The sequence below is a fragment of the Lotus japonicus genome, chromosome 1 (assembly GCF_012489685.1).
Source record: "Lotus japonicus ecotype B-129 chromosome 1, LjGifu_v1.2".
Lineage (NCBI taxonomy): Eukaryota > Viridiplantae > Streptophyta > Magnoliopsida > Fabales > Fabaceae > Lotus > Lotus japonicus.
Window position 1 is genome coordinate 41,672,060 of NC_080041.1, and position 16,149 is coordinate 41,688,208.

The following is a 16,149-nucleotide window of genomic DNA, read 5'->3' on the forward strand; positions in this document are numbered from 1 at the left end:
TCATCTTAGTACTAACATTTCCCTTTCTGTAACTTAATCATCCTCCAATCAATCCAACACTTAGCCTCTCGATCAGAACCCGACAAGACTTCATGCCTCTCGCGTTCGGGATAAAATCAATTGGCTTAAAATCTAAACCTTCACTAAGTTTGGACTACCAATATCCTTTAACTCTCCAACACTTCTTAAATGAGTATTCATTTCTTAAAGCTACAACTCCTTCCCAAGGAAAATCAATTACTTAACACGAACTTTCCTCTCAAACCCGACTAATCCTCGGTCAATTCAAATTCATCTTACACATCCTTCTATCAAAGTCCATAACCAGCTGTGATTCCGAATATCACCCCCTCAATATTAGGTTGATCAGGCCCAATACATCGAAGGTGGAAATTTAGAAAAACCCACTGGAACAGTCAATGAGTTCCTAACATCCAGTAACCACAAATATCCTGATATTAAGTCCCTAACGATTCCGCTACGGAACCATACACCCTCAGTCCATGTAAAAGGTTAATCCTTCCTCGTCAGTTGAGTCAAAGGTCCAACAATCTTGGCAAAACCCTCAATGAAGCGTCTATAATATCTAGCTAAACCCACAAAACTTCTGATCTCTGTCACCGTCTTCGGTTGCTCCAGAGCCAAAACAGTCTCAACTTTCGCTGGATCCACAGCTATGCCCTCTTTCGAGATAGCATGGCCTAAGAAATTGACTTCCTCCAGCCAGAATTCACACTTGGAAGGGTTCGCATACAGTTTTTTCTCTCTCAATACTTGTAAAACTTTGCGCAAATGTCCTTCATGTTCCTTCGCGTCCTTCGAGTAGATCAATATGTCATCAATAAACACCACCACAAACCGATCTAAGAACTCATGAAAGATGCGGTTCATGTAATCCATGAAAACAGTAGGTGCATTTGTCACTCCAAACGACATCACTAGGTACTCGTAGTGTCCGTAACGTGTTCTGAATGCAGTCTTTGGTATATCCTCAGTCTTCACTCTGATCTGATGGTAGCCTGACTTCAAGTCTATCTTGGAAAATACGGCAGCCCCTCGTAATTGATCCATCAAATCATCTATCCTCGGCAACGGGTATCGGTTCTTGATCGTCGCCTTGTTCAGTTGTCGATAATCCACACACAATCTCGACCTTCCGTCTTTCTTCTTAACTAAAAGCACTGGCGCTCCCCACGGTGAAACACTTGATCGAATGAATCCCTTTCGCTGAAAGATCCTCCAACGATTCCGCTTCAAAACTAAACGCCCTAAAATCCTACGTATCTTACCCATAAGGAATTTCCCTGAGATCCTAGCTTCCTTATCAACGCGTCGGTAAAACAACTTCCTAGCTCAGCGTGCTATCCTAGACCCCGTGTAACTTCTATAGTTAAATCACGAGCAACCTCGAATAAGGTCCTACTAGGAATAATAATCATAAGATCATAGTCTAAGTAGTAAATACAAGTTAGGCGCGTCATACTCGTTGCGAAGATAAAGGAGTAAGTTATTCTAGAATAAGAGAACAGTTAAAATATTACCATCGTTCCCACGTTCTTCCTCGTTCAACTCCTCAGCTCTTGCCCCCTCCTTGGTATGAATCCTTTCCTCTGTAGCAAGTTGTTTTCCTTTCCCAACATTCCCTGATGATTCGCCCTTGGGTGCCTTACAATCTCTGGAGAAATGTCCCGGTTGGTTGCAATTGAAGCATAGACTTTCCTTGATCTTGCACCTACTGGCATAGTGCCCGCTTTCCCCACAGTTGAAGCATAGAGATCCCCCGTCTGGACACTTGTTACTGTAGTGCCCCACTTTCCTGCACCTGTAACACGTCACTGTTTTTCCCGAAATCTTGTTTCCTGTCCCTCCGGTAGCATCATTCCCTTTCATCTTAGTGTCAGACGTTCCCTCCTAAAGTGTCTTGCAGTTCACAGCTAGATGCCCCTCTCGGTTACACTTGAAGCATCTCCGTCCAATCACTGAGCACTTGTTAGCAAAATGCCCAAACTTTCCGCAACAAAAACATGTCACAGCTTTGTCACCAACTGGCTTCCCTCCAGTATCAGCAGTTGTTGGTTTGTACACTCTTGAGATAAGGTTTCTTCCCTCGGAACGCTGATATGGTCCCCACTGATGGTAGCTCTCCCTTCCGTTGTAGCCTTGGGAACCTGACCTCATTGGTCCCCCAGCTCCTGTTCGGTTCATTCCTCTTTGTTGATACATTGCTGTCGCCATCAGTCGTTGATGATGCTCACGTGCAGCCTCTTCAGCACGCATATAAGCGTCTTCCGCAGCCTGGTTCATCATTGCCTCGATCAGTGTAGCTATTGCCTCCGCCATCCGGTTAAGGTCCACCATCCTATATCCCATCATACGTCCAGTTAGTACTAACCATAAGGTAGCACTAGACAAACCCCTCAATCCGATTAAGTAGTAACGCAAGCAATTAGAGCGAAAATCGCTCTGCAGACAATCAAATTTCTCTCCTTGCAGAGTCACACAACCTAGCACAGAAGAACTATTCCCCAAAGACTCCCGAAAGACTCGACTAAGCTCTGATACCACAATGTAACACCCCGATTTTCGGGTGTCACTTTAGTAACCAAAAATAAACTTTACGCGGAAAACAGATAATAATTTTTTTTTTTCGTTTGATTCCTTTTAAATAAAGCGATAGAAAATAAAGACATAACCCAACACTAACTAACCAATATACAAATATATACACATCTACAGCCTCAGCTGCACTCCCATGTCACGCGCACTCGCAGTGACTCCAAGGTAGTGTGCCCGCAGGCAAATATATACGGAACCAGAACTGTAAGTGAGAAAATTTTGAGTACCATCCACTAGGAGAAAGTCGGCCTCAAAATGGCCTGAACAAAAGACCCCTATGGTCCGACTGACTCACTGTGATCCCTCACTAAAAGAACCACACCAAAAAGCCATGCGTCGGGAACCTACCCTGTCCCAAAAGCAAAACGAATCAGAGCTCTACACAAAATATGACGCCTGCCTAAACATACCCTCCCAGTACCGAGTCCACAGCGAACTGAAGTTGGCAAGTTGAAGCTCAGCTCCATGCGTCGTAGAACTCCTTTCGTCAGACGTCCACCCTCGTCAGTCCGGTCCTCCATGACCCTTCCCCGGTACGTCACTCTATGGCCCACAAGATAGATCACCCAAGCGGTGGGGGCATGACGGTCCACCAACTCAAACCTGATCCCCCCCGAGGGAGAGACCATCGAAACCCAATCCACCGTCGACATCTGGCAGCAGGCCGATCGCCCAAACACAAACATGAAACCAAAGCCAAGGCGCTAGGGTCAACTCACGGAATAGAGTAGATATACAAACAACATGTGATAAGGGGGTATATATATATGTTTATAGAATTATATATATACATTCCTAGCATGTTATCGGCTCTAACAATAATTTAGTAATGCAAACAGCACACAATTCCAGTCAGGATGAATGTATGCGTGAAATGCAATTCAATATGATACGGATAATTGTGACGCGTTCCCGTTCGCCACTAGTGAAGCATTCCCGTTCTTCACTATGGATGAAGCATTCCCGTTCTTCATCCTCGACAAAGCATTCCCGTTCTTTGTCGAATGATGCATTGGTGAACCATTCCCGTTATTCACCATCGATGAAGCATTCCCGTTCCTCATCGAATATGCATCGGTGAACCATTCCCGTTATTCACCAAATGATGCATTGGTGAACCATTCCCGTTATTCACGAAATGATGCATGATGCAATATGGTTAGCCAAACATCGAATTGTCCTCACAACACAAGTGTTTAGTCCAAAACCCAATATCAAAAACCCAAGAGTCCGTTATTCACCAAATGATGCATGATGCAATATGGTTAGCCAAACATCGAATCGTCCTCACAATGTAAGACCCAAGTTTTTAAGTTTTAGATAAGGGAATAAAATACAAGAGTTTATTGAATGAAATAAATTTATGAAGGAGAAGGTTCAGAAAAAGTCCAAGGATTGTATCAAAACCGATAAAAGTTATAGCACGACTAACATTCGCCTAATCTTAGGTCGAAGACCTAGTGAATAGTTAATTTATACTTTAGGACACGATGGAAACTAATTCCAAAAATCTTTAGAGAAATATTAGAATTTCTCCTATTCGTCTATAAACAAGTATTTCGATACGAAACCCTGGAATGTACGAACGTCAAATTCCAATACTCGGAAGTTTGCCGAAACCAAAACCCTGATAGTTCAAGAAAACCTAAGATCAACGGACGATGAAGACTTTTTCCATTCGGAGTTTCAAACGAAGATTCCACACGCGTACACCTATTTCTCTTGATGTTTCCCATCTTTCTTCAGAGAGAAGTTTTCTCATCCGACATTCACTGCAAAAAGTAACTTTTCGGGTAAAATAGATTTACACCGACTTTTGATTGTTTACCTTAATTCCAAGAAAATCTCTTTTGAGTTTTGGAATTCTGTCGCCAAAACCTATCTTAGAATTCACAGAGGAATGCGCAGGAAAAATATCGGAATCACTCTTATATTTTATCTTAACTCTATGAGTTAAATCCTTCGATATCTAAACTAATCTGTACCGGTTTACAAAATATCTTTACGAAATATCTTTACAAAATATCTTTACAAAATATCTTTACAAAATATCTTTACAAAATATCTTCTCAAAAATATCTATCCATCCTTATCCCTCCACCAAGTCATCCTTATCTAAACTTTGCAAAATATCTTCCATTTCCTTCACTATATATAGGTTGTATCTAGAAAATGAAAATTTTGCAAAAATCTTCACCCATTCAGCCCCAAACCCGCGAGCACAAGGAGGAGAGGAGAGGAAAAATATTTTCGCCGATTCTTGCCTGTTTGCTTCACAGTTCGTTGCTAATCGAAGACTACGATGTATAGTTACTATCTCTCACTTTCGATCGTCATTTCCGTCAATTTTCTCTAGACTTTTCTGAGTTCAAAGTTTGGAGCTTTTTGTGAAATTGTCCAAATAGCTTGATTTCTCTGTCTAAACATCTTCTCTACGTGCCCAAGAGCACTTCTGTCGGAATCAATTTTTACCTCAAATACCCATTTTTGGGGCAAAGTCTCAATCTTTTAGCTTAGAACTCTCGACTTAGCTTAGTGTCAATAGGATTAGTTGTCATAAACGTCGTTAGTAACATTTCTATCGGATTAGTTTTTCAAAATTTCGATTTTTGATTTTCCGAGCTAAAACTCTGACCAAAATACCCCTGCTTCAGTTTTCGATCCGAAAATTTTTCCGAGTTTAGATTCGCCTTAGTTACGACTAATGATAACCTAGGAACCAAGTTTGATCGTTAAAAAATCGACCCACACAATTAAGGGGGAGTGGCCGAGAGCACCCTCAAGGGGGGAGGAAATCCGATTTTTCGAAAACTTGTCTTAACGCGTTAGATTGTCGTACTTCAGAGTTTGTAATGTTCCGTGTACTCCTAGTACTGTTTGTTTGTTGAGTTTCTGACTCATTGTGATTGATTTCTGTGAAATTGCTTTAAGGTTCGTTCGAGGAATTCGGAGGACTTGAGGAGGGAGATCGTGAAGGAAAGTTCAAGGAGCGAGCTGGAAAATCAACAGGTGAGGGCATCTCACTGAATACTAGATAATGATTTAGGTGTCGACGAATTCGACTTGATTTATTGTTTATGCACTTAATTGCTAAATGACTTGAAATGATTTTTGAGGCTTCGGCCGACAATGTTGATTACTTGATGCTTTGATATTGTGTTCTAATTGATTCACATGCTATGTGCTAAATGGTTAACTTAGGATGTGTTGGAATATGCTGTGATGCCTGTTGGATTGTGCTGTTTGATTATGCAATGATACAAATATCTGTTATACTTCAGAGTGAGGAACACAGGCAATTGTGCCGTATACATCACGAGATTTTAGGAAGTTTGATGGGACGAACCAAGGATCGGACCCTTGTTATGTTTTAGTGGATCGAGACCTTCTCTGGGATTTAAATGGGATGTTGGGATATTTTAAACTTATAGGATTAAGTATGAACCTAAATGGAATTTATTTTACAAGGAAAATTCATAATACACTAAATAATCCCTGAACTTTTAAGTAACGATAACAATCTTAGATAAAAGCTTAGGATTTAGATGTTAGTTTTGGAAAATGAGAAGTGTCGGCAAATCCAAGATTAGGAGAAACTCATAAGTTTCCGAGTATGCTTATACTCTTTCGCTCGATGAGCAGTTTATTGTTTGGCTATCTAAAGTTTAGCCGGGAACTATAAGTTTCCAAGTACATTCGTACTCTTCGCTCGATGAGCAGTTTATTGTTTGGCTATCTAAAGTTTAGCCGGGAACTATAAGTTTCCAAGTACATTCTTTCTTCTTTTGATTAATTCATTTTGTCGCAGAATCGACATTTACCTTAGGGTATTCTTTTAGAGGCATTAAGTTAATTAGAACACGTGGCGACGTGTCGAGTGAGGTCGGAGACGTTGTTTGGCTAATCACTTTGCATTCATGCACTCATTTTGAGGTTAATACACGGCGGATTACCGGACCTCGGTGGATTCCAAAATGGTCATAAGACCCAGATTTCCATATTTAGGACACTACGGTGGTCCTTAGTAGCAGACGGAATGGCAGACCTACGGGTTCACTGCTGATCTGACTACTTTTGTGTGGTGTAAGAGACGCCCGAGCGGAATGGTCCCACTATGGCCGGTGTTAGGGCTGACTCGATGGTGTCCATCCTTCTTCCAGAATGCATCTTGTCAACCAGCATTGCATTTCATGCAACATACATACTGACTTAGTTGCTGAGTGTGATTGGTACTTGTTAATCCTATTTGATGCATGCTATTTGTTATTATCATCTTTTATATTCATTGTGAAATATGCAACCCTAGGATGTTATCCCTAAACTTATAAGCCTAAGTGGCTATTACTATTTATCTTTACCTATTGCATGTACTATTATGTAATTCTTTGAGTTGACCCTCGCGCGTGCTACCTGTGTTTGGGGGGCTATGTATGCCCTTTATTGTCAGATGTCCATGGCGGACCGGTACGAGACGGTCGTCCCTTCGGGGGGGACCAGGTTTGAGATGTTGGACCAAGACACCCCGGGCTCATGGATGGTCGACCCCGCCGGCCACCGAGCTATCTATTCGGGGCGAATAATGGAGGATCGCGTTGACCGGATGCCAAGCCTGACGCACGGAGTTTGGAGGCGCTACACTGTCAGCTTCAACTTGCCACCGGTGTACACTGCGGACCTGGACTGGGAGTACCACCACCATCGTCGCCTTCGGACGACGAGGCCCCTCGGAGGAGGTGCCTGTGGGAGGGACTTCTTCAGGCACTAGTTCACCCACTGTCACGGCTGCTGTTGACTTGGGATCGGATGCAGAACCCGCGCGACCAGCTGTGGAGACCGATGCAGTCATCGACATAGACGTCTTGGATTCAGATTCAGACGACGATCTTGGGGATGCATAGTTGGGAGTGCGCTGATGTGCTCCTCTAGTTGGGATTAGTGTAGGAGTAGCGTCTTGGCTCTGATGTTCAGTCTTTCGTTTTGGGCAGGGTAGGTCCCCGACCTTTAGCTTTTCTTGTGGTTTTCTTTACGGGAATTACAGAGGGTCGGTCGGTTTAGGAGGTTTTTGTTGGCTGACCTACTGTTGTAGGGAGGACTGTATTTGGAACTCTTGGCCTTTTGTTCCGGTTTGTACGTAATTGCCCACGGGCACTACCTTCGGTCAGTTACCCGTCACTAGAGGTTACTCGTGACGTGGTTTGCTACTTACAGCGGGGGTTGTATTTATATTATACATTAGTTCTGTTATCTTTTGTTGGGAGTTTATTTCTTTCAGTCTTTGGTTCTATTATCGAAAAAAAATATTCACGTTTTTTTCCGCTTAAGTATTTCTTTTGGTTACTAAAGTGACGCCACCGAAATCGGGGTGTTACATTGTGGTATCAGAGCTTGTCGAGTCTTTCGGGAGTCTTGGGGGAATAGGTCTTCTATGCTAGGTTGTGTGACTCTGTAAAGAGTAAAAAATTGATTGTCTGCAAGCGATTTTTCGCTTAGAAATGATTGAAGTTATTGCTTAATCATATTGTATAGTATGTTAGATGCTATCCGATGATGAGTACTAACTTTTTGTTTGACTAAGCATAGGATGGTAAGCCCTGACCGTATGGCGAAGGCAATAGCTACCATGATTGAGGCAATGATGAATCAGGCTACTGAGGACGTTTACAGACGCGCTGAGGACGCGGCACGTGAGCAACCTCAACCGCTAATCGAGGCGTCCCAGTACCAGCAAAGTAGGTTGGACCGAGCTGGAACAGGAGGACCAGTGAGGTCAGGTTCTCAGGAGTACCGTCAGTTAGGGCCGTATCAGCATCCGAAGGGGAGGGGTTTTACCCCAAGATCATTTAAGTCTTCGACTACTGCCACTCCAGGGGCAGGAAGCCAATCAGCACACCCTGAGGTGACATGTTTCAGGTGTGGAAAGAATGGACACTATGTTAATACATGTCTGGACCATGGGCCTCGATGTTTCAATTGCAACCAGATAGGGCATTAGGCCGTGAACTGTAAGACGTTTCAGGCGGGACCGTCTGACAACAAGATGAAGGGCAAGTTTCCTGCCATAGCTAGAGGGGCAGAGAAACAAGTGTCTTGTTACAGATGTGGGGAGACTGGGCATTTTGCTAGCAGGTGCTCAGCGACTGGACCGAGGTGTTTTAATTGCAACCGAGTGGGACATCTAGCCGTGGTTTGTGAGGCGCCCAAGAGAGGGCCATCGCTCAACACTGTTCGAGGAAAGCGCCCTGCTGCCAAAGCAAGAGTTTACACCATGGATGGTGAAGAGGCTGAGGGAGCTAACGAATTAGTCAAAGGAGAGCGTAAGAACGATGGTAACCTTCTAACTATTCTTTCTCATTCTAGTATAATACGCTCCATTACTCTCGTAGCACATGCGACGCACCTATTTTACTTATATTGTTTAAGCTTTGACTTTATAGTTATTACGCCTAATAATACTTTATTTGACCGTTGCTCGTGTTTAAACTATAGAAGTTACACGAGGTTTAGAATAATACGTTAAGCCTAGAAAGTAGTCTTGCACCGATGCGCTTAACAAGAAGCTAGAAGCTGAAGGATGAATCTCAGAGAGATTCCGTATGGATAGTATACGTATGATGTCGAGAGTGTGTAGTTCCGTAGCGGCATCATTGAGGATTTAATATCAAGATCTTTGTGACTACTGGGATTTAGGAACTCATCGACTGTTCCAGTGGGTTTTTCTCAATCTTCACCTTCGATGTATTAGGCCTGATCAACTTAATATTGAGGGGGTGATATTCGGAATCAGAAATGGCAATGGACTTTGATAGATGGATTGGTAAGATTAATTTGATTGGATCGCGGATTAGTTGAGTTGGAAAGTAAAGTTCTTGGTAAGTAATTGATTTCCTTTGGGAAGGAGTTATAGTTTTAAGAAATGTATATTCATTTAAGAAGTATTGAAGAATTAAAGGACATTTGAGGTCCAAACTTGGTGAAAGTTTAAGTTTTAAGTCTATGAATTCTTGTCTTAAGTGCGTAGGACTCAAGGTTTGTCAGGTTTTGATCGAGAGACTAAGTATCGGATTGATTGGAGGACGATCTAGTTACGGAAATAAAGAGTTAGTATTAAGATGAATACTTGAGGTTGTTATATGTGGACAAATTTCTTAGAGTCTAAGAGTGAATGGAACTCTGTTATGGATTCCGATGTTGCATGCTGGGGTTAGCAAGTGATTTTTACTAAGTTGAATGAGGATCTTAGGGTTAAGATTGACCTTGGGAGGTGAAAATCATGTACGAATAAGATATTTAGTGGTGTTAGCATTAACGATTGTAGTTAAACCTCAGAATGTTGAGGGATCGGATGATAAAATGACTAGTTAAGTTTCCTGAGGTACAGTTATGATTTGATCTTCTAGGGAATAAGGTCGGATTTGGGGGAAGTGTTAAGGATTTTAGGTAAGTGTAAAGTGGTTTGTGAATAAGTGAAGGTTGGTTTTATGGTTCGAGTAATGGAAGTCTCGAAAAAGGGGAGATGACAATGATGGATTGTAAGATATTAAGATGATGATTAGCTTATAAGTTGTTGATGAATGGATGTTAAAAGGGATTGGGTCTAGCGATGCACAAGGTATTAAGACTCAAGTCGAGTTTTAATTTGAATGATAAATAAGTAGAAGATTGATTTCATGGTGCGAATGAGGATAGTTACGAAGTTGGAACTGACGTTAAGGGACTAGTAGATTCCAAGGGAATAGTTCGTCTATGAGATATAGAGCGATCGAGTTAAGTTTTGAATCATGAGTAAAGATCACGAGGACGGGTTGAACATCCACTCTGGAATGGCGGAGGTGTACTGGGTTTAAGCAGAATATCGGACGAACAAAAGTAAATGAGCAAGTGGTTAAGGTTGTGCGATTGCACAGAGTGCCAACCAATATTATTTCCAACATAGACCCGACACGAGTGGTCGAGCCGGACGACATAGAGCTGAAAGATGAACTGTCTTTCGAAAAACGCCGCCAATTAGCTTTGGTGAAAATCATTTGGAACAAGGACATAGGCGATGCTACATGGGAGCTTAAGGAACAGATCGAGGAACAGTATCCGGAATTTTTACTGAACCATAAGTTTCGAGGTCGAAACTTTCTTTTTGGAGGGTAGTAATGTAAGACCCAAGTTTTTAAGTTTTAAATAAGGGAATAAAATACAAGAGTTTATTGAATGAAATAAATTTATGAAGGAGAAGGTTCAGGAAAAGTCCAAGGATTGTATCAAAACCGATAAAAGTTATAGCACGACTAACATTCGCCTAATCTTAGGTCGAAGACCCTAGTGAATAGTTAATTTATACTTTAGGACACGATGGAAACTAATTCCAAAAATCTTTAGAGAAATATTAGAATTTCTCCTATTCGTCTATAAACAAGTATTTCGATACGAAACCCTGGAATGTACGAACGTCAAATTCCAATACTCGGAAGTTTGCCGAAACCAAAACCCTGATAGTTTAAGAAAACCTAAGATCAACGGACGATGAAGACTTTTTCCATTCGGAGTTTCAAACGAAGATTCCACACGCGTACACCTATTTCTCTTGATGTTTCCCATCTTTCTTCAGAGAGAAGTTTTCTCATCCGACATTCACTGCAAAAAGTAACTTTTCGGGTAAAATAGATTTACACCGACTTTTGATTGTTTACCTTAATTCCAAGAAAATCTCTTTTGAGTTTTGGAATTCTGTCGCCAAAACCTATCTTAGAATTCACAGAGGAATGCGCAGAAAAAATATCGGAATCACTCTTATATTTTATCTTAACTCTATGAGTTAAATCCTTCGATATCTAAACTAATCTGTACCGGTTTACAAAATATCTTTACGAAATATCTTTACAAAATATCTTTACAAAATATCTTTACAAAATATCTTCTCAAAAATATCTATCCATCCTTATCCCTCCACCAAGTCATCCTTATCTAAACTTTGCAAAATATCTTCCATTTCCTTCACTATATATAGGTTGTATCTAGAAAATGAAAATTTTGCAAAAATCTTCACCCATTCAGCCCCAAACCCGCGAGCACAAGGAGGAGTGGAGAGGAAAAATATTGTAACACCCCGATTTCGGTGGCGTCACTTTAGTAACCAAAAGTAAACTTAATGCGGAAAAACGTGAATATATTTTTTTTTCGATTATAACTAAGACAAGACTGAAATAAATAAAACCCAAGTGCGAAAAGTAATAAAACTAATATACAATATATAAACAGCCCCCGCTGTAAGTAGCAACCTCGTCACGAGTGAACCTCCAGTGACGGGTAATAGAAGAGTAGCGCCCGTAGGCAAAAGTACAAACCAAAAGAAAAGGTTAAGTGTCCGCAACACTATCCCTCAAAATGAGAATAAGCTGGCCCATCGGCCTGAAACAAGACTTCCTAAGTCCAACCAACTCTCTGTGATTCCCGTAACGAAACCACACAAAAAGCTATAGGTGGGAAACTACCCTGTCCCGAATGAAACAAATGATGTTCAGAGCTAAGACTCTACTCCTACACTAATCCCATCTCGAGGAGCTCACACTAACACTCAATCCTACATGCTAGCGTGATCGTCGTCCGAATCTGAATCCAGAATGACTAAGTCTAGGTACATCCTCCGTCCTCCGCTCGCTATCGCGATGCGCTCCTGTTCCAGCATCCCAACTCTAGTTTCCCCCGAAGGGTGAACCGTCGTGAACTAGTCCGCCAAAGACATCTGACAAAGGGCGTTTGTTTGCCAAAGCACACACAGAAGACGCGAGGGTCAACTCCAAAGAATTATGTAAATAATAGCAAGGATAGATACAGATAATAGGATAGCCACTTAGGCTTTTAGCTAGGGATAATATCCTAGGGTTGCATATCTCATGATGAATATAAACGACGATAAATCACAGTTAACATGCCTCAAATAGAATTAACAAGTATCAAACACACTCATCACTAAGTCAGTATGCATGTTGCATGAAATGATATGCAGGTTAACCCAGTTAACCACATGCATTCCGGAAAGGGATGAACATCAAACGGATCAGCCCTAACACCAGCCACGGTGGAACCATTTCGGCCCGCGTGCCTCTTACACCACACAAAGGTAGCCAGATCAGCAGTAAACCCGTAGGTCTGCCATTTCGGTCTGCTACAAGAGACGTCTACAAACGCTCTTCCACGGCATTCTGGGTCTTATGACCATTTTGGAAACCGACGAGGTCCAGAGTACGTCCTGTGTTAATACCTCATTAATGTTGCATGAATGCAAGATGATTAGTCAATCAACGTCTCCGATCTCACTCGACACGTCGCCACGTGTTCTAGCTAAATTAATGTCTCTAAAAGCTTACCCTAAGGTAAAGTCGATTCTGCGACAAAAGACACACTTCACAACAACACATAGCTGCTCCAACAGCACGACAACAAACGCTGCTCCAACAGCACAACAACAAACGCTGCTCCAACAGCACAACAACAAACGCTGCTCCAACAGCACAACAACAAACGCTGCTCCAACAGCACAACCACGACAAACTCAACACTTGGATCCGACGACACTCCTCGTTTTTCCAAAACTATGATTTGCATCGAAAGCCTCCTTTCGAGATTTATACCATTACTTAAAGATTTAGAGGTTATTTAAGGTCTTATGAGTTTTCTTTATAAAATAGATTCCATTTTGTCTTATCGCAAGTCTTATACATTTTCAGGATCTCCCAATCCCAAGTCGCTTCCAGAGGATGTCTCGATCCACTAAACAAAATTAAGGCCCGAACCTCGTTCGTCCTATCAAACTTTCTCAAAACTCTCAAAATAAAATTGGCATGACCTGCCCGCTATTCTCACCATTCAGAATCTCAGATTCCAGTGCAGAGCATATTTAAATCATCACAATCAACAACATGTCATATATCGAAGAATCTCATCATAAACACTTAGCACTTAGCATATAAAGCATGCACCACACATCCTAGATTACTCACTTAGCACATAGCATGTAAGTCAATCTCAAAAACATTCAGTAGATGAATCATCTACATTGTCAGCCGAAGCCTCAGAAAACATTCTCCAATCACACACAATCCAGTGCATAAACAGTAAACAATGTCGAAACATCGACCCTAGGCATTAACTAGAGATTCAGTGAGAAGCCCTCACCTGAAAGTTCTCCAGAATGATCAACTAGTGCTTCCTCGCTCTCAAAGTGTTGGTCCTCGGGGAAATCCTCAAAAGCACCTTTACAATAAAATCACAGAATACTATCAGAATCTATCGGAAACTAAGCTATCGATACTTACTAAGGTTACTCGAAGTAATCTATACCCTAAGGTACGATAAACTAGCGCGAAAGACAAGTTTTCGGAAAAGGAAATTTTCCTCCTCCCCCCTAATAGGGCTCGGCCACTTTGTGCAATTATGGGGCTCGATTTTTCTTCGATCAAACTTGGTTCCTATGCTTTCATAAGCCGTAACTAAGGGTATTCTGAACTCGGAAAAGTTATCGGATCAAAAACTGTCGCAGGGGTATTTTGGTCATGATTTTTAACTTAGGATTTTTCAAAACTGAAATCCCAAAAATAAAATTTTGCAGGGACGTCACCAACGACGTTTATGACAACTAATCCTACTAGCACTAAGCTAAGGCGATAGTTTTCAGCCTAAAGGTTGAAGCTTTACACCAAAAACTCCAAAAATGGGTATTTTAGGCTCAAATTGATTCCGGCGGAATTCCGGCGACATAACGGAAAATCTAACCCGGCAGAAGTGATCTTGGGCGCATAAGGAAGAGGTTTAGAATCAGAAATGAAAGATTCAGGATAGTTTTGCAAAAACCCATAAACTATCCGCTCAGAAAACTCTACAGAAAAGCTATGGAAAAAGCGATCAGAGGTAAGGATTAGCGACTATACCTCGAAGCCTTGAAGTAGCAACTGATTGATCGACGATCAAGCAAACGATGAAGAAAAACTCTTCTTCCTCCTTCCTTGTTCTTGGTCGCGGTTTTGGGAGAGAAAATGGAGGAGAATTTGTGTTTTTCTTCCTTTCTTTGCTATATATAAAGGTTGGAAATTCGCGGGAAAATGAAAGTTTCGCGAATCTGATTTTTCCGACTTCATTCTCCATGAATTAATAGATATGTTTTGGCAAAAGAGTTCCAAAACTATAAAGAGGTCTCCTTGTATCTTTGGCAACTAAAGCATAGTCGGTATAAAACTATTTTACCCGATAAGTTGCTTTTTTGCATCGAATGTCGGAATGGAAAACTTCCTTCGGAAGAAAGATTGAAATCATCAAGAGAAATGGGTGTACGCGTGTGGAATATTCATTTGAAGCTCTGAATAGAAAAAGTCTTCATTGTGGAGAAATTCTAGGGTTTTGAAATACCAGGGATTCGGTTTCGGCAAACTTCCGATGATTGGAATCGGACGTTCGTAGATCCTAGAGTTTCGCCTCGAAACGATTGTGATATATGGAAAAAGAGAAGTTCTAACATTTCTCTGAAGATTTTTGGAATTAACTTCCGTCGTGCCTAAAAGTGAAAATTAGCTATATACTAGGGTTTCTGACCTAGGTTTAAGTGTAAAACGATCGTGCTATAACTTTTATCGACTTCAATACGAACCTCAGACTTTTCCTGAACTTTCTCCTTCATACATTTATTTCATTTACTAAACTCTTGTTCAGGTTTCCCTTCGCCATGCATCAAACCTACTGGTGAATAAGAATTTATTCACTTGGTATAAACTGAAAAACTTGGGCCTTACATTACTACCCTCCAAAAAGAAAGTTTCGTCCTCGAAACTTAAGGGTTAGTAAAAAAATTCTGAATATTGTCCCTTGGTCTTTTCCTCTAACTCCCATATAGCACCGTCTGTGTCTTTGTTCCAAATAACTTGCACTAAAGCACTCTGCTTTCCCCTCGATTGTTTCACTCTTCTAGTCCCAATGCTGACCGACGGTGTCTCAAAAGACATATCATCCTCTAACTCTCTGTTGTCCGGTTCGACCACTTGAATCGGTTCTCCGTTGGAAATAATATTTGTTGGCATTCGTGCAATCGCACAACCTTAACCACTTGCTCCTCTGCCCTTGTTCGTCCAAAATACTGATTAGGAACTCGGTACATCTCTATGTTCCGGATTGAATGCTCAACTTGAGTCTTACTACCTTGTGCATGACAAGACTCATTCTCCTTAATCATAAATTCATCAACCCCTCATAAGCTAATCATCCTCTTGATATCCAACAATCCATTATTGTCGTCTTTGTCCTCAAAACCTTCCTCACTCAAACCAGTTTACACTTACTGAAATCCCTAACGCTTCGCATCAATCGAGATTTATCCTCTAGAAGATCAAATCATAACTATACCTCAAGGGACTTAACTAGTCATTTCGTCATCCGATCCTCCAACCTTCTGAGGTTTAACTACTATCGTAACTGCTATCACCACTACATCCCTTACTCACACACGATTTCCAACTCCCCAAGTCAATCTTAATCATAGGATTCTTATTCAACTGA